The sequence below is a fragment of the Ursus americanus genome, chromosome 9, assembly GCF_024610735.1.
Source record: "Ursus americanus isolate L20-20 chromosome 9, mUrsAme1.1.p, whole genome shotgun sequence".
In the NCBI taxonomy this organism is placed as follows: Eukaryota; Metazoa; Chordata; class Mammalia; order Carnivora; family Ursidae; genus Ursus; species Ursus americanus.
The window spans coordinates 16,981,601-17,009,598 of record NC_142135.1 but is presented as its reverse complement, the minus strand read 5'-3'; the positions used below and the strand labels follow the sequence as shown (position 1 = coordinate 17,009,598).

At 49.7% G+C, this 27,998-nt stretch overlaps 1 protein-coding gene and 1 long non-coding RNA gene across 3 annotated transcripts in view; one reads left to right on the top strand and one right to left on the bottom strand.

Annotated features, from left to right (window-relative positions):
* Window positions 1-134: 134 nt before the first annotated feature.
* On the bottom strand, window positions 135-10,314 carry LOC123797959 (uncharacterized). Of its 2 annotated transcripts, XR_015725715.1 has the most exons (4): window positions 10,175-10,314; window positions 7,307-9,809; window positions 6,368-6,433; window positions 135-3,964 (listed from the first exon to the last, which is right to left on the bottom strand). It is a non-coding gene; the product is annotated as an uncharacterized LOC123797959 (long non-coding RNA). The 2 variants fall into 2 exon arrangements; XR_015725714.1 differs by having other exon boundaries at window positions 135-6,433.
* The window catches only part of ZHX2 (zinc fingers and homeoboxes 2), a 152,185-nt gene continuing 132,862 nt past the window's right edge, over window positions 8,676-27,998 (top strand). The window contains exon 1 of the mRNA XM_045805719.2: window positions 8,676-8,815. The gene's annotated coding sequence lies outside the window, so the exon portion shown is untranslated. The remainder of the gene's footprint in view (window positions 8,816-27,998) is intronic.

Genomic DNA, 27,998 nt, shown 5'->3' with positions numbered 1-27,998 from the left:
TCTGTCTTTAACACCTTTCTAAGACCGTTCTCCCAAGTTCCACCTTCTGCAAATAACAATATCTAGCTAGATTAATAGCACTATTTCTTTCTGTAGGTTATTTTTGCTGTTCCTTTCATTTGTTCCGATCAGTATTGGATTTTTTCCCATTGTGATAAAAAGCTTTATTATTATTATTATTATTATTAAGTACATTTACATTTTCAGATGTGAATCAACGTAACTTAAAAACGTTAAAGAATCCTGCAGATAGTACATATTCTGCTGCCGTGGCAAAAGTTGTGAAGGTGGTTTATAAACGAGTCAAGTTGGGACACACAGGTGGAACAGGAAGCAGGCAGGATTTGCAGTCAGTCCAACTTGGGTACAAGACCCACTTCTAACTTTATCAGCTCGACGGCCCATGAATAATTCATAAACTTCTTTGGACCTCAGTGTCTCCCGACAAATTAAGGAGATGATCTACCTCCTCAGAAGGTGGTGATGATTAAATGAAACTAAATGAAAGAAGCTTCTAGATGACTCGTACATAGTAGGCATCTGGATTTCACAGCGCCTATCTCTGAAGAAGGAAACCTCAGATTTTGGCAACACGAAACGAACAGGGACTTAACTCCAGCACCCACTGAGAAGCTGGGCCTGGTAAATATGACCTAAGAGCATTCATCCGCTTAGTATCTGGGACTTGTGGGTACCAGTGGTTCTTAGGCAGAATCCAGCTGTTTTGTGAGAAACAGCTTATACTGGAGAAAAGCATTTACCGCAGAGCGGCCAGCCCCGGAGTCATGGACCAGGCCCTCAGGGCCTTGTCTTGGCCTTCTCTAAGATCTCAGAATGCTACATCCTGCAGAGATCAGTTGGAAGTGGGTCTGGAACATCTATATATATATATGCAAATGAAGATACATAGAAAATACCTCCCACTTTAGTTATCCATTGCTGTGTAATAAACCACCCCCAAACTTCGTAGTGCTTAATAACTACGATTTTGTTATCATCTCTCACAATTCTGTGGGTTGACTGGGTTACACTGGGTAGTTCTGCTATGACGTCAACTAGAGCTGTCGCCACCTGGAGGGTCAATTAGTCCACAGCATCCAAGATGGTTCGCTCCTGTGGTTATAGTCTGACTGGGTGTTAGCCAGAAATGGCAGGAGCTGTTGTCCCTAGCGTCTTGGTTTCCTTCCATGCGGCCTCTCCATGAAGTTTGGGCTTCTCACAGAATGGTGACAGGATTCTAAGAGGAAGGAGACAGAAACTGCCAGTCTGTTAAGGCCTGGACTCAGATGTCCTAGACATTCACTTCATCACACCCAAGCAATCGCAGGAGTAGCCCAGAGTCAAGGGGAGGGGAAATAAACTTCACCTCCTAATGGTGAAGTAAATTTTCATACAGGGAGGAAAAGGATTGATGGCAGCCATCTTAGAAGACTCTGTCCCACACCTCCTAAAGCTCTCACTTTTTGCAAAGGGTTGTCACTCTAAAATACTGTGTGTATTTCAACCCAGCAAATATTTATCGAGGAATTTATCCTAAGGAAGTAATCATGGATGATTCAACACAAGGCTGTCCGTTGGGAAAAGAATATGAAACTACCTACTATCCCACAGTACTTGGACCAGTTAAACCCAATGGTGTTTGAGGATAGTGTTTTGAGTGTCTACACCTTGGAACCAGACAGAGTTAAGCCTAAATCCCAAATCTGCCATTTAATATTTGGATGATGTTGACAAATTACTTAAATAACTTCTGTAAGTCTCAGTTTCTATATCTGTAGGAGATAAAACATGGATTGTTGTGATGATCCATGGAAAAGGGTCAGCATACAGCGAATGATCACTAAAGTGAAAGGCCATTATTACTTGCAGTCATTAGTGCTATGGTTTCAGCACAAATATTTCTAATATCCCCTATTTCCAGGCACATAACACTTTCATGGCTCCATGTAGGTAACCTTGTGACTAGTTCTGACCAATGAGTAGTAAGCAAAAGTGATATATTACTTCCTGGCTGAACGTTTAATTGTCTGTACAAGATCTTTTTTCTCTTGCTCAACAATTGGCAACGTCCGATGAATGTATTGACCGCTTTGTTAGCCTGAGTCCCTGAGTGACTGTGACGGTCAGAGTCTCCTTGCTAATCCTTCACGGACACGTAGCAAAAGCAAGAAATAAAGTGGTTTTAAGTTACTGATCAGGGGGTCATTTGTTACTGAAGCGTATTTTAGCCCATTCCCACTAGTACAACGTTGTGTTTGTTGTTGTTCAATCTTCCAATGAACAATATTATGGTCCCATTAACAGTGGCATATACTAAAGGCATTTAATGACAAGAAAAAAATAGTCATTATATAGGGGTTTCCTTCACTATGGAGGGTTCACTAAACAAAGGGCCACTTAAAATATGTTCTTACTTCCCACCAGTTTCCCTTCCTTACTCACCCAAATATCAGCTCAGCAAAGAGGCCATTTCTTTCTAATCCTTTTACCAAGCTTTATTCACGTTCATGCAATTTGTCACTACCTGATATATTACAGATTTACTTATTATCTAGCTTTAAAATAAGCTGTGTATCCCAGGCCCTAAAAGGATGTATGAAACAAAGTAGACACTTTTTTTTTTAATTTAATGCAGGTATACATATACAGCAAAATGTTCACTGTGCTTTCTTCTTGGTGGTAAAATTGAGTGCTATCTATTTATCGAATGTATTTATTTCTGCTTATGCATTCTTTCAACAAATACGTTTTATTTATGTGAATTTTCATTTTCAATGATTAATATGTATTATTTTATTTTCACATGAGAAATGATAATAATAGGTAACATTTACTGAGCACTCACCGTGGGTCAAGCACTAAAGCTCAATACTTTACATGAATTATCTCAACCTCCCTGGGAGATAGGTCTAATCATTATCCCCATTTAGTATTCATAGATAAGGGTACTAACATTTAGAGAAGTTAAATGAGCACTGGGGCTGGAATTCAAACGCCAGATCTCTCTGCTATAGCCAAATAACTAACCAGACAATGTATACATCAGGATGCATACATAAGCTCATTATGAAGAATAAATAGACACATTCACACATGTTGTCTCATTGGAGGCTCACGAAATCTTATGAAGGTAAGCCAGCAGGCATTATTATCCCCACTTCAAAGACCAAGTCTTGCACCCATATGACTGCATCTTGCCATCTGCCTCCTACCACATCTTTGCAACAGGTGCTTCCTCTCCCCTGCTCAATAAGCCTTTTCCCCCCACAATACAGGGCTATGTACACCCTTCCTTTGCATACCGACTGAAGACACAGCTCTGTTGCTCTGTGGCAGGCTTCAGGCTTTGTTGCTTCTAAGCAAATCTGCATGGGATTTAATATAAGCCAGAAGTTAGGAGACTCGGGTTCTGGTCTTGGACCAACAGAGAGCCTCAGTTTTCCCACCTGTAAAATGAGCTGGTTGAGAAACAGATCCCCAAGGAACAATGCAGAGCAAATGCTTTTCATGCTGGGAATCCAAAGGAGGACTGACCAGTGATGCTCTTCCTCACCAGACCAAAGCCCATTCACCATAGAAATAGATGCCTGGAGCACAGGAAATGAAGCTCTTTCTAGGTAAAGATCATTCTAGGTAAACAGAAAACGTGTGCAGTCTTGAACAGCATTGGCTCCCTATTACTGGATGAGCCCTGACAAGAGTGCACTTCATTCATTCATTCAATCATTCATTCATTCATCAATCTTTTACCGGGTACCTACATAGAACACACGAGGCAGGTTTAAGCACATGGATACTGCAGCAAAAGAAACAAAGTACGTGCTTACAGGAACCTTACATTATAGTAGAGAGACAACAAATAAATGAATGAGCACATGAAACAGAGAACTTACCAGGTGATAATTCTCTTCCAGGATATTGCAAGAGAGAGGGACAAAGTCTGACAGGGCCACGGTTTGGTCTCCTTTTGGTACAATAGCAAATGATGAAGAAGGGCACAGAAGTAGCACTGGCCTTGCAGTTACAAGACCTGGGGTTAAATCACGGTTCTGGGCATAGTCTCAGAACTAAAAACTACTATGCCCTGTGTACAACCACTGCAACCTGTAGAAGCTTCAGTAGCCTTCTCTGTAAAATGAAGGTGGTAGTACCCACCCCGCTTACCATGTAGGAATGAGGCAAGGATCAAGCCAGACTGCGAAATCAAATAAGTAACAAGCTCTGAGTTTTCCCCACTCTGTACACTTTCTGTTCTACACTCCAAGCAGGTTCAGATTTCCTGCTATAGACTTGAAAACATCAAGTTACCCCCTTTGATCCTACCAGGGGTGTGGGATTCCATCTCAAGGCACAAGACATTTTGTATCAAATCATGGCGCACGGGGTTGCAGACTTGGCGGGAAACAGCATCTGTCTAGCAAACTTCCCATTTTCCTCCCATTTGCAGGTATTTGGCAAAGCAATCTGAATGTTCCAAAAGGTCACACTCTGTCTGGCTTTTTTATAAGTTTTGCCAGTAGTGGCTGTTCTATGCTACAGTTGGTAAATTGATATTTAATAATTTTCATTTCTCTTACCCGTCTTATAATGGAAAAATTAAATAAATGTAACATGTGGAAGGATATATACCGAAATTAGTTCTCCTTGGACTGCTGATAATCATTTTCTTTTTTCTTGCTTGCTTCTCTGTACTTTGTGCTTTCTTTTCTCATTCTTCTAAAAAATATTTATCTAGGGATCAGACAGCTGGAAGGGACGATCCTACAATTCACATCTTAATTCCAAATCTTTCTGCTCTGCCACCTTTCCTTTGGGTTTATAAACCAGCATGGATTTGTTCTCATTAGATTAGGGGCTCCTCAGGGATAATGCTGGGTTTTTTTATTTCTTCTCCTCCTCCAATTGCTAAATTTGCAAGACGTCCTAGCTGGGCCTGGTTCTCACCCAATCATGAATAGGAGCTGCTTTCTCCCTGCTAGGCATCTATAAAATACCATGATAGACTCTTGTCCTTCCTTGGTTTCAAAGCCACTAGACAAAGATTTGAATCCAGGTTCTACTACTTACTGGCTGCGTGAGTTTGGAGAAGCTTCTTAACCTCTATGAACTGCAGTTTTGTCATTTATAAGATGAGGAAGACAATACTCCCAGGGTAGGTGGTTGTAAGGATTTGACAAGATAATGCATATGAAGGACTTGCACCTAGCACAGCCTCAAAATGTAATGGCTGTTAACGAAAGTAGCCTTGGGAAGCACAAGAGGCTGTTCTAGGCTTGGGGAGGGGGCACAAGGAAGAAGAGCTCAGGTTGTTACTAAAAAAGGAGGAATCATGCAATCATTAAGAATGCTGGCTCAGACCTCTTATGAACCCAGTTTAAATCCTTGTTCCCTCCATTTGCCTCAGGCAAGCTATGACATTGCTCCCAGCCTCAACTTCCTCATCTTTAAATTGGGCATCATAATATAACTTACCTTAACAGGGGTTCTCAAAATGTGATCCAAGAACCCTGGAGGTCCCCAAGACCATTTCAGGGGTCCTCAAAGTCAAAATCATTTTCATAATAGGGCATACTACTCCCCCTTTTCTTTCTCATGCTCTCACAAGTATACAGTAGTTTTCCTGAGGCTGCATGACCTATTATGGTGTCATTGCTCTGATGGCTAACAGAAAGTGTAAATTTCTGGTGTTCTAATTTTTTTCAATTTAATTTCTAATATAGTAAATATCAATATGTATGTAATTCATGCAGACAAAATGTATTTGGGGTCCTCAATAATTATAAGAATTTAAAGGGACCTGAAACAAAACATTTTGAGAATCACTGCTTGGTAGGGTTGTTGTGAAGATTAAGCAGCAAGTGGCATATGCATACCAAGCACTCAATAAACATTACCCTTATAATGATTGATTCCAAAGCTCCTGAATCACATAAGGGTCCATCTACTCCACCTACACATAAAGCAAACTGAAATCATAGCACTTCATGCAAAGTCACCCTTGTTTTATTCCCTGCTGTTTGTGTAGCGAAAGTTCAGTCCATGCTAAACTTTGAACACTTCGCAGACACTACAGTGCCTCAGAAACCTCCAGGGTGTCCATGACATGGAAGTGCCCTGAAGACATGGGAACTCAGTGGACAGTGCAGACGGCTACCCCGCTTGGCTCAACCCTGACCACTGCCACCCTGTTAATGTCTCACCCAGCCAAAGGCAGCTGGTAATAAATAAGGTGGAGGCACAGGAAACTTGGCTTATAGAAAACCGCCCTAAGTGACGGACCATCAGGAGGAGGCGCAGCCTCAAAATGGGAGTAGTTTCCTTAAGGTTTCCATAATTTCCATGGACCCAAACTGAGAAATATACTTACTTTTAAGGGGGGTAGCGGTGGGCAGTGGAATGACCTGGAAGAGTGAAGGGTAATAGCGAGCAAGACCTGGAAGAGTTGAGAGTAAGCAATATAAAATTATTAAAATTGGTGAGGGATCTTTTTTTTTTTTCTTTTATGCTTTGGGCACACCCTTGAGGGAAGAAAAAGAAAACAGTATTCCTAGATTCTCACATTGATGGCAAATACATTAGGATTTTAGAAGTTATCAACTGAGTTTGAGAAAGATGTGACGCGATCTGGGTCATGGTCATCAAGGAAGTTGTTAATGAATCCGGTAAGAGCTGCGTCAGTTCGCCTCTTGGGTATGTGAACATCACGCAAGAGACCCCTCCCAGGCCAGGACCTTGTTTTCTGTGCCGTTAAAAAACGGACAGACCCTACATGAGAAATAACCCAACAAACAGGTGCAGACCAGTAAGAAAATTTTGCATACGAGCTATTTTTATTGTCAATATTTCTGGAGACCCAATGGGGCTACGTTAGAGGAACTGGAGGCCCTAGGGGAGACCCTAGAAAAACCTTTCACCTAGTTTCTTCTCCCCAGCCTAAGAAACGAAAATGTCAAAAGGTCACCCACTGCTTTGGCCACGCGGTCCGCCCCCAAGGCCAGCCGTCCCCACCTCAGTCCCCGTCCTCGCCTCTGGCCACTCCGCCGCGCACGGCCACCTGTTGCTGCCCTGACGCCCAGAGCTGAGTCGAAAACCGCCGCTAGAGTTCGTTCTAATTCCCCGGAGCAGAGGCTGGCCGGGAAGCCCCGACGCTCCGCGCCTGCTAATCCTCAGGGCGGGCGGGGACTCCGCCGAGCCTCCCAGCCCCAGGCTCCCTTTGTTTTCTCGCTGCGCTCAGACTGTCAGAAGTAGACCCCGGACAACATCCCTCGGTCCCGGCTCCGCTCGTGCGCGCTTGCGCCCAACTCACATCGGGAAAGGCTGACGCGTCCAGATGCCCTTGGAGGGGAAACGGGTCCGTCCCGGCAGGAATGCGAGACGCAGACAGGTTGCCCCGTGAGATTCCGAAGCGTCCCCTGGATCCCGAATACCTTAGGGCTCCTTAGCGTAGCAGTGCCGCAGGAACGCTGCGCCCAGAACGCAAGTTCACGGTACCGAGGCCGCGGGCGAAGGGCAGAGAGATCCCCGCCCGCCTTTACTCTAAAATGCCCGAGGGGAGCCAGGCGGCGGCGGTTAGGGATCCCTTCCCGCCGGGAACGCCAGAGTCCCAGTTCCGAAAGTGACCCGCCCTGCTTCCGAGGGACTTCCCTGCGAGCGCCGCAGGGGTGTGCCTTCCTCCGAGTCTGAGAATCCCAGTGAACGCCGGCCCGACAAGAGTTTAAGTCAGCTCCCGGGGCGTCTGTTTGTTTATTGGCTCTTAAGGGAAAAAGTTTGAGGATCTTTAACCAACCTCAGACCTGGCGCAAGCGCAAATCTCTAAATCTCCCCAGCAAAAGTCACCTAATTTCAAGTCGTTATATAAGTGGGGGCTCTTTCTCATCCTCCCTACCCCAAGCCCTCTTATTACTATTCCAGGAGCAAAACGTATCTCGCTTTAAAAAAAAAATTTTTTTTTAAGTTATTTCCCCGAGCCCAAGGACGGGAGAAGGCGCAGGCAGCGCCCTGGGCGCGTGGCGGCCCCACCCGCGCGCGGCCCCTGGAGCCGCGAGAGGGACGCGGGGTCTGGGGGTGCCGCCGGCTCAGGGCCAGCAGCCGCGCCCCGCATTCCCTCTGTCTGCCGCTCCACGTGGTCAGGATCAACAGTTTGTTGAGCTCATCAGTGACACCTTGAACTTTTCATAAAGAAAATGGGTATTGCACCGGGAGGGTTTGGCCGTGGCCGCCGGGCCGGGTCGTGCTTAATATTCAATGATCTCGCTCGCGCCTCCCCCTCCTCCCCTCGCAGAAATTCCACCGAGTCCGTTACTGGGCTCAGACTTTTAAGTTAATTTACCGCCCCCCCAACCTCGGCTAGTAACCAGCGCCTTTAGGGCCAGCCTCCCCCCCAGCTCCCGCCTGAAAATGACATTTCGCCGGCGTCTCCGGAGGGGGCTGAATTTCACTTTGTAACTTTCTGCGGAACCCGAGCCCGGGTGGCAGCTCGGGTGGTGGTATCGTATGCAAATACGCATGCTGACGTTACAGATCATGTGGGTTTTGGCGTAGATTCCCCACTGATCGAGACATTTTTTTCCCCTTTTTTTTTCCTTTTTTTTTTTTTTTCTTTTAAAAATTTTGGCCACTGTTCCCCGTACGGGGGCTTTTCCTGTCCGTCTGTCTGGCAGGCTGGCCGTGCCCCTCTTTCCCACGGAGCCCGAGCCCGGCGCCCGGTGGGGAGTGGGGAGTGGGTGGGGGGAGCCAGCAGAGTTCCATTTTGGAACGCCCGTGCCGCGTCTCCGCGCTCCCAGCCCGGGTCCCCGCGTCCCCAGCCCCGGCGCAGGTAAGAAACTTCGCCTCGGCGCCCGGCACCCCCCGCCCGGCGCCGCCAGCCCCGAGCCCCGCACGCCGGGCGCCGGCCACTCCAGCCCAACTTTCCCACCGCCGCCGCCGCCGCCGCGGCTCCCGAAAATGTGTTGTTAATGGGACTTGGCCGGGTTTGTGATTGGAAGGGGGGGTGCGGAAGGGGGGGGTGCGGGCCCTTTTTTGCGGGTGGGAGGAAATAAGAGGATCCGGGGGGGGGAGATTTTTTTTTTTTAAGAGTTTTGATTACAAGTTTGGATAAATGGGAGCCAGACCGAGGAGGAGGAGGAGGAGGAAAAACATGTCTACGTTTCCCTATGTCGACATAAGCCACAAAAAAATATGGCGTCCGCTTTCGACAGGGCGTTACGTAGACCCGACTCTGTTTTTATTTATTTATTTCGTGGCCGTCTCCCTCCCTCCGTGGCCCAGCTGCGGCGCTTTGTGCAAACGGGGCAGGTCCCGCGGGGACTCCGGCGGGACGTGGCCCGGCCCGGCGGGTTTGGCAGGCAGGGGGCTGCGTGTGCGAGCTGCCCTCCCTCCCCCGCGCTCCCCTCTTCTCCCCTCTCCCGGTGACGATTCGCCGTACTGTGGTGGCAGGAAGCATGACGCCGTGGGTTGAGGCTGCCTCTCCTCTCGTCGCCGCCGGTGGCTGCGGGCGGCCGCCGGAGCTACCTGCCGGGCGCAGGGCCGGAGCGCGGCGCCGGCCCCCACGCCCGGCTCAGGTGGCGGGGCGCCCGCGTCGGGGGGGGGTCGGGGGGGAGGTGGCCCCGCTGTCCGCCGCCGGCCGGCCCACGCCCGCGGCCGCCTCTGCCAGCCGAGCCCACGCTCGCCCCCGGAGCGGCAGCTGGCGCTGGCGCCCGCCCCACGGGAGAGGGGTTCATCCTTGGTGTTGCGGCGTCTTTGTGGCTTCCCCGGGACTTGGTATCCTCGCCTTGGCAAACTTGCCCTTTCCCCAGCCGCTTTGCGGGAGGCTGCGGAGACGGAGAGGAGCGGAAAGTTGGGAACCAGTGAGCATCGCAGGACGGTCCCCTTGGCCCCGTAGCTGTGCGGAGCTCGGAGGCGGAGGAGGAGGAGGGTGGCTCCTTAGGCTGGGGAGAAAACTTGGGGAAGCCAAGTCGTGATTTGCTCGGGCTTCCACCTGATTGATCGGCTTCAAAGCCAGTGGGGTCTCTGCCTTCAGCTGTTTGGGGGATGGCCTTTTGTTTGTCCGGAGGTGGGGGGGAGGAGAGTGGGGGGAATAATGACTTTCCCTGGACCCATCTCCTTTGAAAGAGGCATTATCCGGTGGGCCCGGGGGTCCACTAAGTCTTGTCAGGCCCTCGAGTTCTTCACTTACCTGGTCTCTGACGATCACCGTATGTCCTAGTCAGCAGCTCTCCGGGTCTGAGGCAGGCCCCTTAGGGCAGGTTTTCAAGGGGCAGGAATCCCTCCCCTTCATCCCTTGGGTAGCTCAGACCTCCCACACTTACCCTCTTAAAACACCACAAACACACACACACACACACACACACACACACACACACACTCACACACTCACACTCCTTTATGTAGAGCAGAAATTAATGCCTGTTGAAGTGAAGGGGGTGAGCTTCTGAGAGCTCTTCAAGATTTCAGTCAAAAGGTGATTTTCTATTTATGAGGGCCCTGAGTTTAAGCAGTTCAGTCCCAGGGCAGTAATGTCAAAAAGCATTTGGATGACGACCAAGTGGAATAAATATCTTGTAAAATGGCATGTTTAAAAGTAAAAATAGATTAATGGAGCCCTCAAGTGCTTGAATGGGACTAACATAAAGGTTTGATTCAAGTTTAAAGGGAAAATTATATAAAGCTGTATACACAGCTTCTTTGAGGGGGGGGGTAGGGAATCTACAAGTAAGATTGAAGTGCATCACTGGCAGTATCTGGACCTGTGATCTGTAGGAATATTGCTGGTGTTGAAAAGCCACACTTTGTTGTTGCAGGCACGTGCACCTTCTGGCTAGATCTGATGTCAGTGAGGATCCCCCCGAAGTTTACAGCTCTTAAGGGGAAATTCAGAGGCCGAGGATTTAGGGTAAATCTGATATATTAACCAATCCCCATTGAAAGGAAAAGATCAAAATGACAGTGTTTGTTGGTACTCAAGAAGGGTATTCTCCTGATGGAAATGCCACGTATCTTGACCAGCAGAAAGGTGACCCCCACCCCAAGTGTCTCATCTCCATCAGGGCCATGTGATTGAGTGGGATGCCATGCATTTGACAAAAATAATAATGACAATGTTTGATAATGGTTGCTAACATTTACTGTTTTAGTATGCCGGGCACAATGCTTTATATTCTAGGTGCTTTTTGTCACCAAAACCCTATGAGATAAGTACTATTATTATCTCCAGTTTACAGTTGAAGAAACTGAGGTTCAGAGAGGTGAAGAAATTTGCCCAAAGCTGCAGAGCAAAAGGTGAAGTCAGTGTGCCAAGCCAGGCCTTATTTCTTAGCCTTCAACACTCCCGTTACGGCAGCTCCAGGATATGGGGAGTCCTCATTAGTATGAAAAAGTAAAGGGGCAGGTGTAGGTATGAAAAAGAAGGAACAGTGACTACTACCCTGGGGTCTGAACTCCAGAACTTTCCTGGGTTTCATTCCTTTATCCGTTTATTTAGCAGCTATGTGTTGACTTATTTATTCATTCAGTAGCTAGAATAATCATCCTAATAAGAGTACAGTCATTAAACATTTTTATGTGCCAAGAACCCTTATAAGTGCTTATGATTATTTTGTCTTTATGACGACCCTGTGGGGTAAGTACTGTCATTCTGTCCCTTTCATAAATACGCCCCCTAACCTCAATGCAAAACACTGCTGCAGGAGAGGCTGGCAGGATCCAGGCCCCCTACCCCCTAGGAGTCTAAGCAGCCAGGCAGGCCAAATCAAGCAGGATTAACTAAGTGCTGTAATTGAGAAAAGTAACTACTTCGGAAGCACAATGAAGGGCGTAATTACTGTGCTCTGAGGGAATCGTGGAGGATTTCCTAAAGGGGGTAGCATCTGAACTGACCCATGGAATGATGAGGAACAATGTCTGGGGAGGTGTGTCGGATATGATTGCATTCAGCTGTTAGCAGCAGACATCCTAACCACTGGCCGCTTAACCAGAGGAGGCTTACTTGCGTCAGACAACAAGAAGTGTGAGTGGGACGACGAGCCACTGGGGACCCAGGCTCTGTCTTTCCACCATGCCATCCTTAGGTACAGGCCTTCGGCCCCAGGTCTGTGTTCTTGTGGTGGGAAGGTGGTTGCTGTGTCTCCAGGCTTCACATCTCCATTCCAGGAAAGAGAAAGCAGGATGAGTGAGGCTTAGAACATTTACCTAGTATGGCTTTACTGTTGCATTTGGGAAGAGATGCCTCTCAAAGACTTCTGTCCTTAGTTCATGAGCCAGAACTGTGCCACCTGGCCACCCAGGGAGGGACAGTCATGATTTTGGTGGAGGCACATTGCTGCCATGAGCAAATTGGGGTGAATGGTGGGTTGGTTGTTGAGTTGGTGGTTACAGTGTGTGTGGCCTAAGAGGAGAAGAGGAAGAAAGGTTTTCCTGATGAAGGTAAAACTGCCTCCTGGGAGCCCTGCCTATTCTGAGGGGGCGGAGAGGGGGATGCAGGAAAGGTTGTGCAGAGATGATACCAGACTTGGGAGTGGAGGAGGTTGGCTTTTAATCCAGAGGTACTGGGGAGCTACGGCAGGTTTCTGAGGAGGGAAGTCATGTGTTTAGGAAGCTAAGACTGACAGCAGTGTGCCTTGTGCAGACAAACCAGCTTGGTTCTTATTTAAAATAAAATGAGTTCTGGAAAGTTTTGGATCAAGGGACCAGTTTTGCCTTAGGGCAGAAAGAAGACAGAGTACAATAAGAAAGGGATGGATGATGGGGAGATTTCCCATAGGAATCCAAAATTAACCTGATGTTAGTCAGCTGTTACCAGGAGGTAACTAGCTCTGCCTTATCATATCTCAGTTAGTGGAGCTGAAAACCGTGGAGGTAGGTACCATTACTCCCCAAACACTACACTTGGCCTTTCTTCTGACCGTCAGACACCTGGGACCTACCTTCATCAGCAGAATAACTTTGGTCATAACCCTTCACCTTTGCTTTATTTCTTTAAGGATTTATTTATTTATTTTAGAGAGGGAGAGAGAGAGAGAACACGTGTGCATGTGCACACAAGCAGGGAGGAGGGTGGAGAGGGAGAGAATCCCAAGCAGACTCCCCAGTGAGCACGGAGCCCATTGCGGGGCTCGATCTCATGACCCTGAGATCATGACCTGAACCGAAATCAAGAGTCAGACACCTAACTGACTGAGCCACCCCGGCGCGCCCTGCTTCACCTTTGCTTTAAATCAAGGGGATGATATCAGAGGGCATCAGAAGGCCTTCTGACAGGTTCTCCACTCTGGATTCCTCCAGCAAGGACTCACATCCCTGATTCTCGGCTCAATGTATTAGCTTTATGACTTTGGGCTGTTACTTACGTCTCTCAACCTCAATTTCCTCATCCCGAAAACGGAGACTGTTCAAAGAGCTGCCTTACGGGTTGTTGTGCCGCTTGAGAAGAAACTTAGGAAGGGGTTTGGTTAGCACAGTGCCTAACACTGTGTTCAGTACATGTCCCCTCTTATCACCGTCATCACCACCAGCATCAGCGTGGTCACTGCCTCATGGCCTCTGGCGTGTGACTTTCTTGTATCCTGGATGTGCCAAGTGATGGACATACATGGATGTATAGCGTTGATTCCAAGACCCTGACTGTCCCCCTCTCGTTGCGTTCTCCCCCCTCCTGCCCCATATGTATCCGCACTGGTTGGTGGCAGGTCTGAGCAACCACTGAAGTAGAAAGCCTTCCCGGGATAGCGCCTCGAGACCCCGGCGCAGTGCTCAGGTTTTGTAATGTGCTGTGTCATGGTCAGATCCAGACAGTGCACTTCTGAGAGGATGCTCGGCTACTCACATGCCCCTGTGGTAGACAGTAAAGTAGACATTGCTTTTAGTATTGGCAAGGTAGTTTCGTTTTTAACTGGAAAAAAAAAAATCCCTCCTGCTTCCCCTCCCCCACCCTTCTGTAAGGCCCCCACCCTCCATGGAACAGGTTGTGATTTTAAGAACATCCACCCACGGTCTGTTTCCTGTTCCTATGCTTATAGTCATGCATTTGAGAGGGGTTGGTTGGCAATGGTGTGAGTGTGTGTGTGCGTGCACGCGTGTCGACCCCCAAGGAGAAAAACGGTCCTGACAGAAGTGTATCAGTTTCCACCCAAACTTTAAAATGGAATACAAAAAGGCCAGAGCCAGAACCAGTTTTCTGACTGACACCTCTCTTTACCCCCCTGGTGGACAGTTTACCTCTTAAAAGCCACAGTTCACACACTTTCTTCCTCCTTCTGCCCCCCTCCAACCCTCTAGTACTAGAAACACTTAGTGGAGATTAAATCTTATTACACCGTGTTTCACTGCGATAGTAGTTACCACAGAGACTCCGCAGTGAGTGAACTGCTTGTACTATTGATCCATGGGGAGATCAATGTTAAGGAGTGTGACCCAGGCATTCACTTTGGTATTAGAGATCTGTTTTGAGGGTGCACAGGCTTGGTTTGGGATAGAAAAGTGAGAAGCATATGATGGGTTTACTTTTGGGTTTAAAGCCATGCTGGTTTTACCTTGCAGGCGGAAACCAGCAAAATCCTGGGAACCATTTGCTGTCAAGTTCAGCGTGGGGAGTGGATTCATGCATCCCCGGGGCCTCAGAGAGTAGCCAAATGGAGTTAGCTCCTTCTTTGGGAGGGAATCCTCCCGGTCGGGGGCCCAGGACAGACTCTGTGGGAGATAGAAGGGAATAGGGAAGACATGAACAGGAGTTGCTGGGCTATAGGTTCTCGTGGGCCTGGTTGGGAGGCTGCCACTGCAGCTTCTAGACTCCAAAACATCTGCGGAAAACCGAGGAAGGACCAGGAGTCTAAACTGAGGAGGGAGCATGCATGCATACATTCATGGGCTGTGCAGACACGAGGGTTGAAATCAGTGTTGCAGAAAGACCCCAGAAAAACACTCCTTGGTGGCACTGACATTCATGCCCGCCCCCAGCTGTCTTGCCCCTCACCCCCTGCCTTGTCTACTCTGACTGGTGAGATGGAACGACTACAAAGTTCCTTATACACCCAGACACACCGCAAACACATGGTGTTGCTGCCTTAAGAACAGCAACACTCCCCCAAATGGAACGCCTCCTATGTACCAAGCACTCTGCGAAACACTTTCCTTTCACTGTGGCATTCAGTGCGACGGTGAGGACTGCTTCGAGAGCAGGAGCGTAGCCCCATGGTAAAAACAGGAAACCAAAGCTCAGAAAGGTTAGGTGCTTGCTGAAGGTCACAGAGAGGAGGTAGTCAGGTCAGGATTCACACGCAGATCAGTCTGATCCCAAAGTTGATGCTCTGAGCTGTCATCAGGTCTTTCTGAAGTCTGGAGGTGCCCCACCCTCCTGGGAAGGAAGTATGGGGAGAAGAGACGGTTTCAGCACGTGCTTCTGGGCAACCTGATTGCTTTTCTGCTAAAGGGGTATAGGGGTGTGGGTGTGCATGCATGCATGAGTTAGTGTGTGTGTGTGTATGTGTGTAAGTTTAGTCAAAACAGGAGAGATTTCCAAATCCATGCTTGTTATCCTTAGTACCCCAACCGCCTCCCCCCGCACCGCGCTCCAAGAAAGACAAATCTAAAGCCTCCATCAGTGTCTCTAACAGAACATTCTTCAGGGGGGACTGCACCCTTTGCACCCTCTCCTTGGCTGTTAGGGAGAAGGAATCCCAGTGGGCTGCAGGTTGCACTCCTGGGGACCGAGGAGACTCTGGGTGCTACTTTGGAGAGGCTGAACACCCTTGCCAGCCAATGGGAGAAGGAGATGGAGGGAGCAGGCGTTGGGAGGGTGGAGATGGCTGTGTTGCTGTTTTTATACAATAAAAGAGGATCATTGTAATTGGGAGCCCTTGAATCATAACACGTCTGCCTATGGCTCTCTCCAGCTGCAGAGCCATTTAGTTAAATAGCGCACAGAAAACTCCTTTCAGCCGATATTACTTTCCCGCTGTTCTTAAAATACAAGACTGAGCTGAATCACGGTAAGGACAAAGCCATCTCAGGCTGCCCCAGCCCCCGGGTGTACCCAGAGCCCCCATGGAATCTCCCTGGCCTGTGGAGGAGGACATTTAGAAATTGTTCTCATTTGTACTGCACCCTTGCCTTTTTGGAAACAGCTCCTTTAAGATATTTGCACACAGTCTGGTGAGAGCTAGATGTCACAGCCACGTTGTTTATGGGGGGGGGGGGGTGGCCCAGCAAGGGCAGAGAGAGGCCAGCATGCCAGTGCTGGTAGGGATGGGGTGTATCTTTGTTTTTTGTGGGGGGCAGTGGGAAATTTAGAGATATGAACTGACAGCTAGAAGCTGGAAAAAGAGACTGCCCCCTGGCCAAGAAATTTAGGGGAAGGGACGCGCACAGTGGCACCAGGTAGGAGCAGAGAGAGCCACAGACCCTCACCTCACCTCCCCTGACAGCGCTGGGGTTCATTATCCTGTAGAAAGGCCTCTTACTTTCTTCTGGGGAACTTTGTGTTACAGAATTAATTATGAGCATGCAGTGAACTTCGGCCAGAACCAGGTCGTTCAGGAGGAGCTGGAAGACTTCACATTGTTTCCAAGAGCAAGGGCTCTTGGGCCCACAGAGCCACTGCGTGGAAACCGTTTGGCTCACTCCGTGGGTTAATGGTAGACATTCCAAAGATGGAGGACTGTGTTCGACACTGGGAAATTGAACATGGCCTGACTTCAGCACTTTCAGAAGTGGGATTTATGGGTCTTCTGGTACAAAGTCTAATGTCTTCTGGGATCTCTGGAGGAGGATGCTGGGGAATGGGGCATGTGTCTAATAGCAACATGGTGCAATAGTAGGATCAGGGAATGTTCTAGCTGGAAGAAACTTCAGGGAGCACCTAGTCCATCTTAGGAGAACTGAGGCCCAGAGAGGGAAGTGAACTTGCCCAAGATTACACAGTCATCAGGCAGTATATCAGTCTTCCTTGTCTATACGGTCTAGTTTATAGCTCTTGTGTGCTTGGGCCTTTCCCACTTCTTTTCCTCTGTCTGGCCAGCGAACACTCAGCAGCGGAGGAAAAAGGCGTCCCTGCCCGCAGGAAGTTCTCAGTCATTTGGCACGTAGCAACTACGGTGGTCCTCATACTGACATGATAAGCGCAATGCCGAGCACTTTTTGTGGGTCAGCTCATGAACGTAATAAGAGATAGAAGAACTCTTTTATCTCCATTTAACAGGTGAGGAAGAGCGGAGTGGGCAACCCTTTGTCCAAGGTTTCTGGGAGCCAGGCAGCCTTCTCCGCACCTGGGGCTCCTCGGGCACGGCCACGGGCAGCCTCACCCGCCCTCGGATTAGAACTCTCAGCGGGGCCACCAGTCCGCTGAGGATAATGCAAAGGTGCGCATGCATTTGGGGTTTGACAGAGGGCTTTCTCAAACATCGTTTTTTTGTTTCCCCCAATTTATGGAATGCCAGCTGTGTGTAGGCTCCTCACACCGCCACACCACAGCCCAGGTCGTTCGTACAGGGACCCAGCTGAGCAGGTGAGGGCAGAGCCGGGACTCCAGCACAGGCCCGTGGAATCCAAGACCGGAGCCGTTTTCGCCACAGCAGGCATGCTTTGCAGCCATCACGCTCTGATTGGGAGTCTTCTGTGGGCAGGGACAGGTCACTTAGGGACACCGAAATCACCCTAAAAGTCCCCCCAACATTAAAGGAATTGGGGCACTTTAGGCAACTTGCAGCTGAGCAGCAGATAGTTATTTGAGCCTATTAAGAAGTACCAGTTATAGGGGCTCCTGGGTAGCGCAGTCGTTAAAGCGTCTGCCTTCGGCTCAGGGCATGATCCCGGCGTTCCGGGATCGAGTCCCACTTCGGGCTCCTCTGCTGGGAGCCTGCTTCTTTCTCTCTCACTCGCCTGCTGTGTTCCCTCTCTCGCTGGCTGTCTCTCTGTCACATAAATAAATAAAATCTTAAAAAAAAAAAAAGTACCAGTTATAATATTCAGGGTGCTGCGTGCCAGGCTCTGTGCACGGGTGTTAGCCTTAGCCCGTATTTTAAAAGAGCTTAAGGTGTGACGTACATCCCTTAAAACTCACCCATTTATGAAGTGTACCATCAGTTGATTTCTAGTGAATCTGCAGCTGTACAACCATCATCTCATTTTCGAACATTTCCATCATCTCAAAGAGAGATCCTGTGCCCACTGGCCATCACTGCCCAGCTGCCCCTGCAGCCCCCGGCCCCAAGCCTCAGCAACCTCATCTACGCTCTGTGCAGATCTGCCCTCGCCGAGCAGTCCCTGGCGGAGAATCATAGAATACGTGGACTTTCGCATTCACCGTCTTTCACTTAGCATAGGATTCTTGAGGCTTCTCCGTGTTATAGGGTGCAGCAGTACCTCACTGTTTTTATGGCTCGAGAGCATTCCATTGTATGGCCATGTCTGCAAGGGCCGCCCAAACAAAATGCGGAAGACGGGGTTGCTTCCACAACAGACATTTATTTTCCCACAGCCCTGGAGGCTGGACGTTCAAGATCAAGGTGTCAGCACCTTCGATTTCTTCTGCAACCTCTCTCCGCGGCAGATGGCCGCCTGCTCCCGTGGCCTCGTGTGGCCTTTCCTCGGTGCACACGCATCCCTGGGGTCCTTCTGTGTGTCCAGGTTTCCTCTTCTAAGGACACCAGTCCGATTGGATTTGGGGGCCTCACTAATGGCTTCATTCTAACTTAATCACCTCTTTAAGGGCCCTACCTCCAAATACAGTCACACGTGGGGGTACTAGGGATAGAGCTTCAACATGTGACTTCGGGGGCGGGGATACAGTTCAGCCACTATTTTGTTTATCCGTTCACCTGTCAACAATTGGGTTTCTACATCTGGGGCATCGTGATAATGCTGCTCGGAACACTTGTGTGTAATCTGCGTGGAGGTGTGTTTTTGCTTCTCTCGGGAAGATACCTAGGAGTAGGATTGCTGGGTTAGATGGTCACTTTATGTTTAACTCTTTTTTTTTTTTAAGACTTTATTTATTTGAGAGAGAGAGGGAGTGAGCAGTGGGGAGGGGCAGAGGGGAGAGGGAGAGAGAGAGATTCAGAGAGAAGCAGACTCCCTGTTGAGCAGGAAGCCCGATGCGGGGCTCGATCCCAGGACCCTGAGATCATGACCTGAGCCCAAGGCAGACGCTTAACCGACTGAGCCGCCCAGGCACCCCTACGTTTAACTTTTTAAAAAACTGCCAGACCATTCTCCACAGAGGCAGCGCCATTTCACATTCCCACCAGCAGGGTAGGAGGGTTCCGGTTTCTCGGGGTGTTCGCCAACCCTTGCCATTGTTGTAAGTCCCATTTTACAGGTGAGGAAACTGAGCACAGGATGGGGAAGGTCAGTCACATGGAGTCACACACCAGTCTGACCAGTAAACTACCCGGGGCCTGGACTCGGGTGAAGCAAGCGAGGCATCCAGTTGCAGAATGTCAGGTGGCGCTCGCTGTCAGGCTCTGCGAGTGCAGGGTCCACACCTGAGACAGAAGGCCTCCTTCAGTTTTGTTTCCTGGGGTGCCTGGTTTGCCGCCCACCTCACCCTGCTCCTGGCCCTGGCCCTGCCCCTACCCTGCTCCCTGCGTGTAGGGTCCTGTGCTCAGTGTTGGGAGCAGGGCAAGGGACACAAAGATGACCAGGCCACAGCCCCTCCTGGAGGTGCTCCTAGCCAGTCTCTCTGGGGAATGTGTGCATTTGCTGCTCTACACAGCTGACCTAGCTGGACTTGCAACGGTGGGGCCCCTGCTCCCAGGGTCGCTGTGTGAATTCCAAGGGGTAATACCTGTGAAGTACTTAGCACAGCACCTGGCACCTAGGCAGGGCCCTAGAGATGTCAGCTCAGACTGTTGTGTTATTGCTGACATATCTCTGACCTTCTGTACTGTGAGGCTGCCTCAGAGTCACTGTACTTTGAGGGACATCCTTCTGCCTTGGATCTATGACTAGGGGCCACACCCCTACCCCACCAAAGGGGCCATCACCCGGTGAGCAAGAAGTGGCCTGGGATGAAGGACCTGGCCATCCAGGCTCTCCTCAGACCTGCTGAGCTGGTCCTGGGGGTGGCAGGTCCTGTCCACAGAGCCCAGCACTGGCTCCGCTTGGGCTTCTGGCGTTCTCTGGCCGGGCTGTCGACGCTCTGTGTCTGGCCCTGCTGCCTCCCAAGCCAGAGTGTGATCCCTGTGCTCCCAGGTGTGAGGAAAGACCTGATCCATCATGCTTGGGGCCAAGGTGAGCCAGGGAAGGGGGCTTCGGGGCCTTTCTGCTGAACCGACAGGCCCCTGGTTTAATCCCCACCTGGGAGAAAGGGCCCTGTCAGTGGCCTCGGTTATAACCAGATCAGCCTGCTGCTTGTTCAGGGTGGGGAGGGGTGCACTGCTTGATCCTGGGAGGGGATTCATGTGATCAACGTCAAGATTTCTGGATGTAGAAAAGATACGTTCCAGTTACAAAAGTGATAGAAGTGTGTGGTTCTAAAGCACCAAATCTGATCGTGTTTCATTATCCTCCTAAAAACCTCCCCATGTCACTGCTTGTCCAGGAGTCGCAAGCCCAAATGCTTTCACGAGCTTTGCAGGTCATACACGCAAGGGTGAAGGAGTGAAGTAGAGGGTGGTAGCGAGTGGTGGGGAGTGGGTCAAAGTGGAAAGCCTGAGCCCAGTCTGAAGGCATTCAAAATCCATTTTTTTCCAATGTGCTTTTCTGTCCATTCTAATGAGGACCTCCCCTTAGTAGCTTCTAACCCACAGGACCAAGTCCACAAATCCCTGACCCTCGCATGGTGGCTGTTTGAGACCTGATCTCTGCCTACCAGGCACGTTCTGCTATAACCAGTCCCCCGCCGCCATATGCCCCACACCTCAGCCCTACAAACTGACCCCTAAACCTCGTGAGCCACCCTCTCTCCTTTTCCTTTCCACACATAGATCCTTTTCCCCGGAAAGACTCCTCTCCCAAACTTAGCAAGACCTACTCATTCCTGCTAGAGAGAGAGCTTGCTCCCTCCTCCAAGAGCGTAGTGTGCTGTAGAAATAACCCCTTAGCAATCTTAGCACTTGGATTTTTATCCGTTTGCCTGTCTGTCCCCCTGAAAAACTGTGAGCCACCCCTCCACCCCGAGGGAGGGTTTCCTATTTGTCTCCATGTTCCCAGCACCGGCACGAGGCTGGCCCACTCAGTAGGCTCAAAATGAATGTTTCTCATGTGATCGGACTGTTAGAGGGATGAGTAAAGGACCCTTCCTCCGGAGCCCGTCGGGGAGCCTGTGCTCTAGGTCAGCCCAAGTTAGCAAAATGCGCTGCTGCTCGCTGCTGCCCCTGGTAGCAGGTCCAGGACAGTCACTGGACCATTTTGTAACAGGAAGCGGTGGAGGAAGCTTCCGTCCCAGGCTGGTTTTGTCCCAGATTCAGGATCTTTGGGCAAACTCTACCAAACTCCCTAACTCTCTGGCTCCGCCCCACTGCCTTGTCTGGACCTCTGGCCTCTGTGTACAGCCTGGATCCACTTGCTCCCTCTGACTCGTCTGTACCCTCTGTGTCCTCTTGGGAACACTGTCCTCGCCTTCCCCTACGGCACCTACAACAATATCCCAGGTGCTGCTGCACGGTCTTCCTACCACTTCCAATAGTAAACTGTCTTTTTTTTTTTTTTTTAACCAAGTCTAAACTTGAGACCAAAGTCTAGATGACAGAGAGGAAGGAAACCAACTGATTGAATGCCGCTGCGTGCCAACCATTGAACAAAGCATGTTGTATACTCTACGTTGTTTTAAGTTATTTAAGTTTCTCAGCATCCCCACTTGGTAGATGTTTTTATACCTATTTTATGGATGAAGAAATTGAAGCTTCAAGAAATTAACTTGCCTGAGTTAACACAGGAAATGGCCGAGCTGGGATTTAGAGCGGGGTCAGCGTGACATCAGACCCCAGGGGCTTGCCACATCACAGTGCTGGAGTGTTAGGTAAAGAGTATTAAGAGTCTGTGTGGGGGCACCTAGCTGGCTCAGTTGGAAGAGTGTGTCTCTTGATCTCAGAGTCGTGAGTTTGAGCCCCATGTTGGGTACAGAGATTACAAAAAAAAAAAAAAAGTCTGTGTTACATGCCTCAGCAAATGGGATACCAGGGACACTAGTTCTGTATTCCCTTCTAGAGTTTAAGATTTTGCTTACGAAAAGCTGCATAGGTAGCATTACTACCAGGAGCATCTTTTTCCTTTCCCTTACAAGGTGCTTCCTGGCACTAGGGGAGGGAAGAAAAAAATACCTGTCATGAGAGAGATGGCTACATTTAGCACATCTTAAAAATTTTGCCGGGCCATCTTATGTAATGGGAAAATGGCCTCGCTGAGATTCCAGTCTGGTGTGTGTGTGGTGGAGAAGAACTGGTCATTCTGGTACAAACATGCACGAACCTTCTGGAATGGCACTGAATAAGGATGCAGAAGAAGTCAGGTTAGGCTAACCTGCGATGCCGTGACAAGGAAACCCCCATGTCCTACTGTCTTAACAAAGCAGGGTTTAGCTCTTGCCCTTGGGAAGAGTGCTGAAGGCCAACAACTCTTCAAGGTAGCTTTCTTCCAAGCTGGGACTTAGGGATCCAGGCGGCCTTGATTTGGTGGCCACATCATTTGAAATAATTGGCTTTCAGGCTTCTGGAGCAGAGGAGAAGAAAATTAAAGGGTCCCATATGCACTCTTTAAAGGCATCACCTCTACTCACGGGACCCCGCCTAACTCAAGGATGCTGGGGGAGCAGGGGGTGGGAGGTGGTATGTGAACGTTTGCTGAGTAATATGTATTTCTATCCCGTGAAGCCCAGGACTGGCTGTGATACTCCAGCAAGTCATTGTTCCTCTCAGCCTTGCCGAGTATCAGGGAGTAAAGAGGATCAGTGGAAAGTCCAGCCTCAAACACAGCTTCCGGACACTTCGTCCAGTGCCATTTTTGGCTCTAAAGACAGTGCTCAATTGTCTCACCCAGTGGGATGTGGAGGAGTGGTCCTGACACTCAGAAGGCCCCCCAAACATTAAAAATAAGACATTTTTGCAACATATTTCCGATTCTTATGTTTCATAGAACACCATTACAGTTTGGTTTTACATTGAATATCCAGTGTGGCCCAAAGAAAATGAACATTAATGAGTCCACAGTCACCGCCAAGCACTTGGGATGCCGAGCACAAGCGTAACTGAGGGCCAGCGTTTACCTGGAGCATGCAATGTGCCGGGCAGGTTCTCAGCTCTGTGCGGGTTCGTTTCTGTACTCCACCCAGCTCCCCTAGGAGGTCCTGACTCTTACTTTCCCCTGAGAGAGGCCTGAGGATCTGCATGTAACAGATGAGGAAACTCTGAAGCTCCGGGAGGTCGGCAGAGCTAGGACGCCCAGCTTCCAGGCAGATCTAGCTGATTCCCCACCCAGCACTCAGTAGGTGAGGTTGGGAGGATGTTGAGGGACGCAGGACAGGCCAAGGGTTAAGTAGCAGCGCTCTTCACTCGAGTCGTTGAATGCTTTGGGGGTGTTCAGCCATGCCTGTCCATTGCAAGGTGTGCCGAAAGTGTTCTGGGTGGTGGACGCTTTGTTTATCCATACAGGAAATACTCAAGCACCTACTTTGCGGCAGACGCCGTGCTAAATACTGGGGATGCTACAGTGGGGGCTGAGATACTGCTTTCAATCTCCACCTACGTATTTCTCTGTGGGACTTTCTAGATTAGAAACAAAAAAATGTCCTTGAAAGAGAACCTTCAGAACCTCGATCATTCCTGCGCAGGAATGATCATGTATTTGAGTTTTGGCTTCAGAAACATGGCATGTGGCAGCTGGGCTCTGCTTGCAAAGTCAGGACCCTCTTCGGGCAGCTGATGCTTTGATTAATCAGCCCAGCGTCTGCTGGTTACCAGCTTTGCACTAGTTCGTGTCTCATTCGGCCAACCAATAAGAAAGCCAACATTTGAGATCACCTGGTCCAACCCTCTGAGGTTTTGTAGTAGAGGAAACCGAGGCTCGCTCTAGGTTGTGAAATGCTCAAGGCCCTTCTTCTTTAACATGTTTCATATCAAAGCTCCCTCCAGAGCAGATCTTACCAGTGGTACAGAGTGCTCCTCCCTCTTCTGCACTTTGATAAAGACACAGTGTTTTACCCCTCAGAGCACTTGACTCCTTTGACCATAGACCTTTTTACCACCCCAGTGCCTAGGGCCGGAGAGCTGACAGCCTCATTCCCGCCTAGCCCCCAGATTGGAGGGCTGGTTAAGGAGGCAGCCTTTCTTCCCTCCATCGCGGGGAAGGTAAAGGACGTGTGCAACATCAAATTATTAGCAGTGAAACCTGGGCTGGAACCCTGTGCTTTTTGCTTGTGCTTCAGTGTGTGTGTGTGTGTGTGTGTGTGTGTGTGTGTGTGTGATTTTCTTGCTTGTTTTTCGGTATCCGATTTTTATGTCAAGTTCTCTGGCAAAGCTAATCATTTTAGACTTCCACGGTCAGGAGGCAGTGGGGCAGGGGGGAGGAGATACACATAGAGAAGTATGTCTATTAAAGAGTTTTGGAGAACTTCACGTTTTTTCACTCAGGGTTTAAATTGTGGCGTTTGGGCCCCCAGAAAGTAATAGCATGACTTGGTTATCTCGTGGGAGGGGAGGACTTGGTTTTAGTGATGCTGGTAATCCAATGAGGGAACCTGCAGGGCTCGATCTTCCTGACTGTGAGCAGCTTTCTGTCTAGGTGACCGGGCTGGATCCTGGGGTGTGGGCAGCCTCCCTCAATTCTGAGATTCTGGAGGAGTCCTGGCCTCCTGCAGCCCACCAACCTTTGCTTTGCATGAATAACACGCATTTGAATTTACTTACGAGAAGAACAAAATGCCTTTGACACTTCTAGCTCATCTGGAATAGCTGGAGTCCATGTGTCTTGCGGGTCACATGAACTTGACCACGGAAGACAGCAGCCATCATTATTCCTCTTTCATCCCAGCTCCATCCCATCCCGCCCTCCTCCCCATCCTGGGTTCACATGGTCATTGTACCCAGGGTGCAGGTGGCCCCTGGCTTTTCTGCTCTGCCAGGCACCCTCCAAGGAAGCCAGGGCCAGGCCTACAGTGCCTTCCGGGAGGGGTGGTAACTGTGTCCTGGACAGCACAGCGGAGCCCCGAGCTGTGGGGGCCGCCCCTGGTGCAGAGTCATTGCTCATAAATATTTGTGGAATTTCTGAGGCAGGCAGCACCCGTGAACCCACCGTGACCCGGATCTGGGACACAAGCTGTTGGAGCTTTTGGTACGTGGGCCATTTGTTCTGGCAACGAATGAAACATCTTTGCACCATGTGCTCTCGGCACCCCCAGGAGCAGGTGACCAGCGGATGCTTGCCTTAGTCAGGAGAAGAGCTAGTCGTCACTTGAGAGCCAAGTCTTTTCCCAAGGGAGAGAGAGCAGTGAGGGGTGGGGGTGGGGGAGTCAGGCTGGGAGGCACAGAGGATGAAAATCATATTAAACTGCAGGAGCGAAAGAACAAAGAACACAGGTTTCCTTCCCCCAGGGTGAAAACCAGGTGAGAGGCTTGCCTGAAAGACATATAAGAACAGAAGAAAAACCTGCAGCTGGAAGTTCTATCCTGTGTCGATAGGTGCACGCACACACACACACGTACGCACATATACACACACAGCCAAAACACAGTACAGCTAAGAAGTTTAGTATTTTTGAGTCTTTTGTTTGACAGGGAATAGGTATTGTGTACAACTTTAATAGCAGAAAATATACATTGAACTAATAGTTTGTTCTGTAAGTTCTGAGTTATAGAAACTCAACTGTGCAAATCAAGGCTTTCAATGAATGAAGAGACTATATTGTGTAGTGTTTCTTTAAAATCACAGCCCGTGAGAAAATTCTTGATCCTAGGTTTGCAGAGAGGCTCTATTTATTGCTAATTAACCTACTTCATTAGGGGCGCCTATGATAACATTCTCAGGGTATATTGGGCAAAGTATCATTTTTAATAAAATAATGACTTGAGTAAACATATTCCTGCAAATTTCCCCTAGTGCCCCATTTTGTGAAATGAGTTTCATAGGTTGGGACTTGACATCTTTCCTTGCGGACAGAATTTTGACAGGGAGCTTATATTTGGGGACTCTGGGAACACAGGGGAATGTTTTCATTTCAGAAGAGAACTCGAGAAACTAAGGAAGCAGAGACGTTTAGTGGTGCCCTCCCACCCCCCAAATGCACATTTGGAGAATGGCTATCAGTTCTGCACAGTCGCTGTCTTTCTGTCAGATGAGTTGACATGGAACTTCTCCGCTATTCTGGAATGAGTATGTGGCCTGAAAGAATTTCCATGCACAGATGCATAGCAGGAGGCCTGGGGGCACCCAGCTCAGCCACCCACTACCCGCTGACTTAGAGCGGGTCATTCATTCCTTCTCGAGCCTCAGTTTCCCTGCTTGTAAAGTGGGGGTGGCCCTACAGCCCAGGTCACTTTCCTTCTCTGGAGTCTGTAGTAGGGTAGGTTCTTCTCTGTCCACTCCAGGTTGGCAGGACTCCTGCAGGTGGGGCTGCCTGTCAGAGGCCTGCTGCCACCCTGCCTCCCTTGGAGTGGCCTGTGGACTCAGACCTTTCTGGAAGCCTTGTACAAAAGAACTCTACTTTCCACCGAAATTGCCCATGGAACTATGGTGACGTTTCCTTGCAAAGCCCACGTGGTATTGAGCAAGCAGCCTGCTCCACGCAGCTGCTGATAGTCCAAACTCCCAAGGCAGTGGGTCTGCAACTGATTTACAGGGAAGCATCGAGAAGGGGCGGCTGGTGTGTGTATGGGAGGGCGGGAGGAGAGTGGCTGGAGAGCGGGCTGGCAGGTTCTCAGGTCCCGGCTGCCTGGCTGGAAAGTTAATGGGCCATCTCCGTTAGGGGGCAAAGCTGACCGGGCCTGCCCTCCCACCCCTCCTCTGGAATGCCGTGTTTATTTACGGCGCTGTGGATCCCTGCGTCTCTTGGGAAATCACTTCTCCCAGGGCTGGGGGAAGCTGGCAGGGTGTCTCCAAAGAAGCCTCCCTTCCCCCACAGTTAGAGCTTTTGGAGACCAGGGGGTGGCAGCGGGAGATGCTTTAGGAGGAGAGGAGGAAGTGGGCCTGCGGGTGGTGTTGGGGATTGTGGAGTGGTCAGCCGAACTGACCACCCTCTCCTTCCCCCCTTTCTGGTTCTGAGCCTTGAAGGAGGGTGGGGACTGAAAAGTGAAAGCAGCCAAGCAAAAGCCACAGGATTTCCCTCTCCCTTCCCCCACCCCACCCTAGCAAACAACCCAGGAATGACAGCAGGAGCAGAGGTGCGAGGGCTCTTAGGTTAGTAGGTGGTGTGAGCCAGACTTGGTGGTTTAACCATCTGGTGTCTTTCTATTCAAGGCTGAGATGGTGGCTCTGGGCCCACCTCACATTCAGTGCTTCTCCTCGCTTCCTCCAGAGACTCACTTCTCGGCTCTAGTATTCTGTCCACCGGGAGGCCTTCCCCGAAGTGGTCTCTGCTCCCTGCCCCTCTGGACCACGACTGCTCTATCTCGGCACTGTTGACATTTGGGGTCAGCTTATTCTTTGTCGTGGTGGCTGTCTCGTGCCTTGTAAGGGGCATATCAGCAGCCCTGGTCCTTATCCTTCAGATGCCATTCCCTCCAGTTATGACGCCCAAAAGTGCCTCCAGATGCTGCCAGATGTCTCCTGGGAGGCACGACTGTCCCCTCCCTCTGAGAACCATGAGGCCAAACCACATTCTCTGTTCTGTTTTCTTCACAACCCTCTTCGCTCTCTGACGTGATCTTGTTCCCCTGTCTTGAGCCCACCGGTGCTCAGCCCCAGCAACACGTTCTTATATTCACCTGAGAAGCCTTGAAAAAAAAATCCAAAGCCTGGCCCCACCCCAGGTAATTCCCTTGGAATCTTGAGAGAGACTCTGTAAAAGCTTCCCGGGTGGGTCTGCTGGGCGGCCTGGGGTGAGGATCTCTGCTTTTTCCCTCTATCACTCACCACGTGAG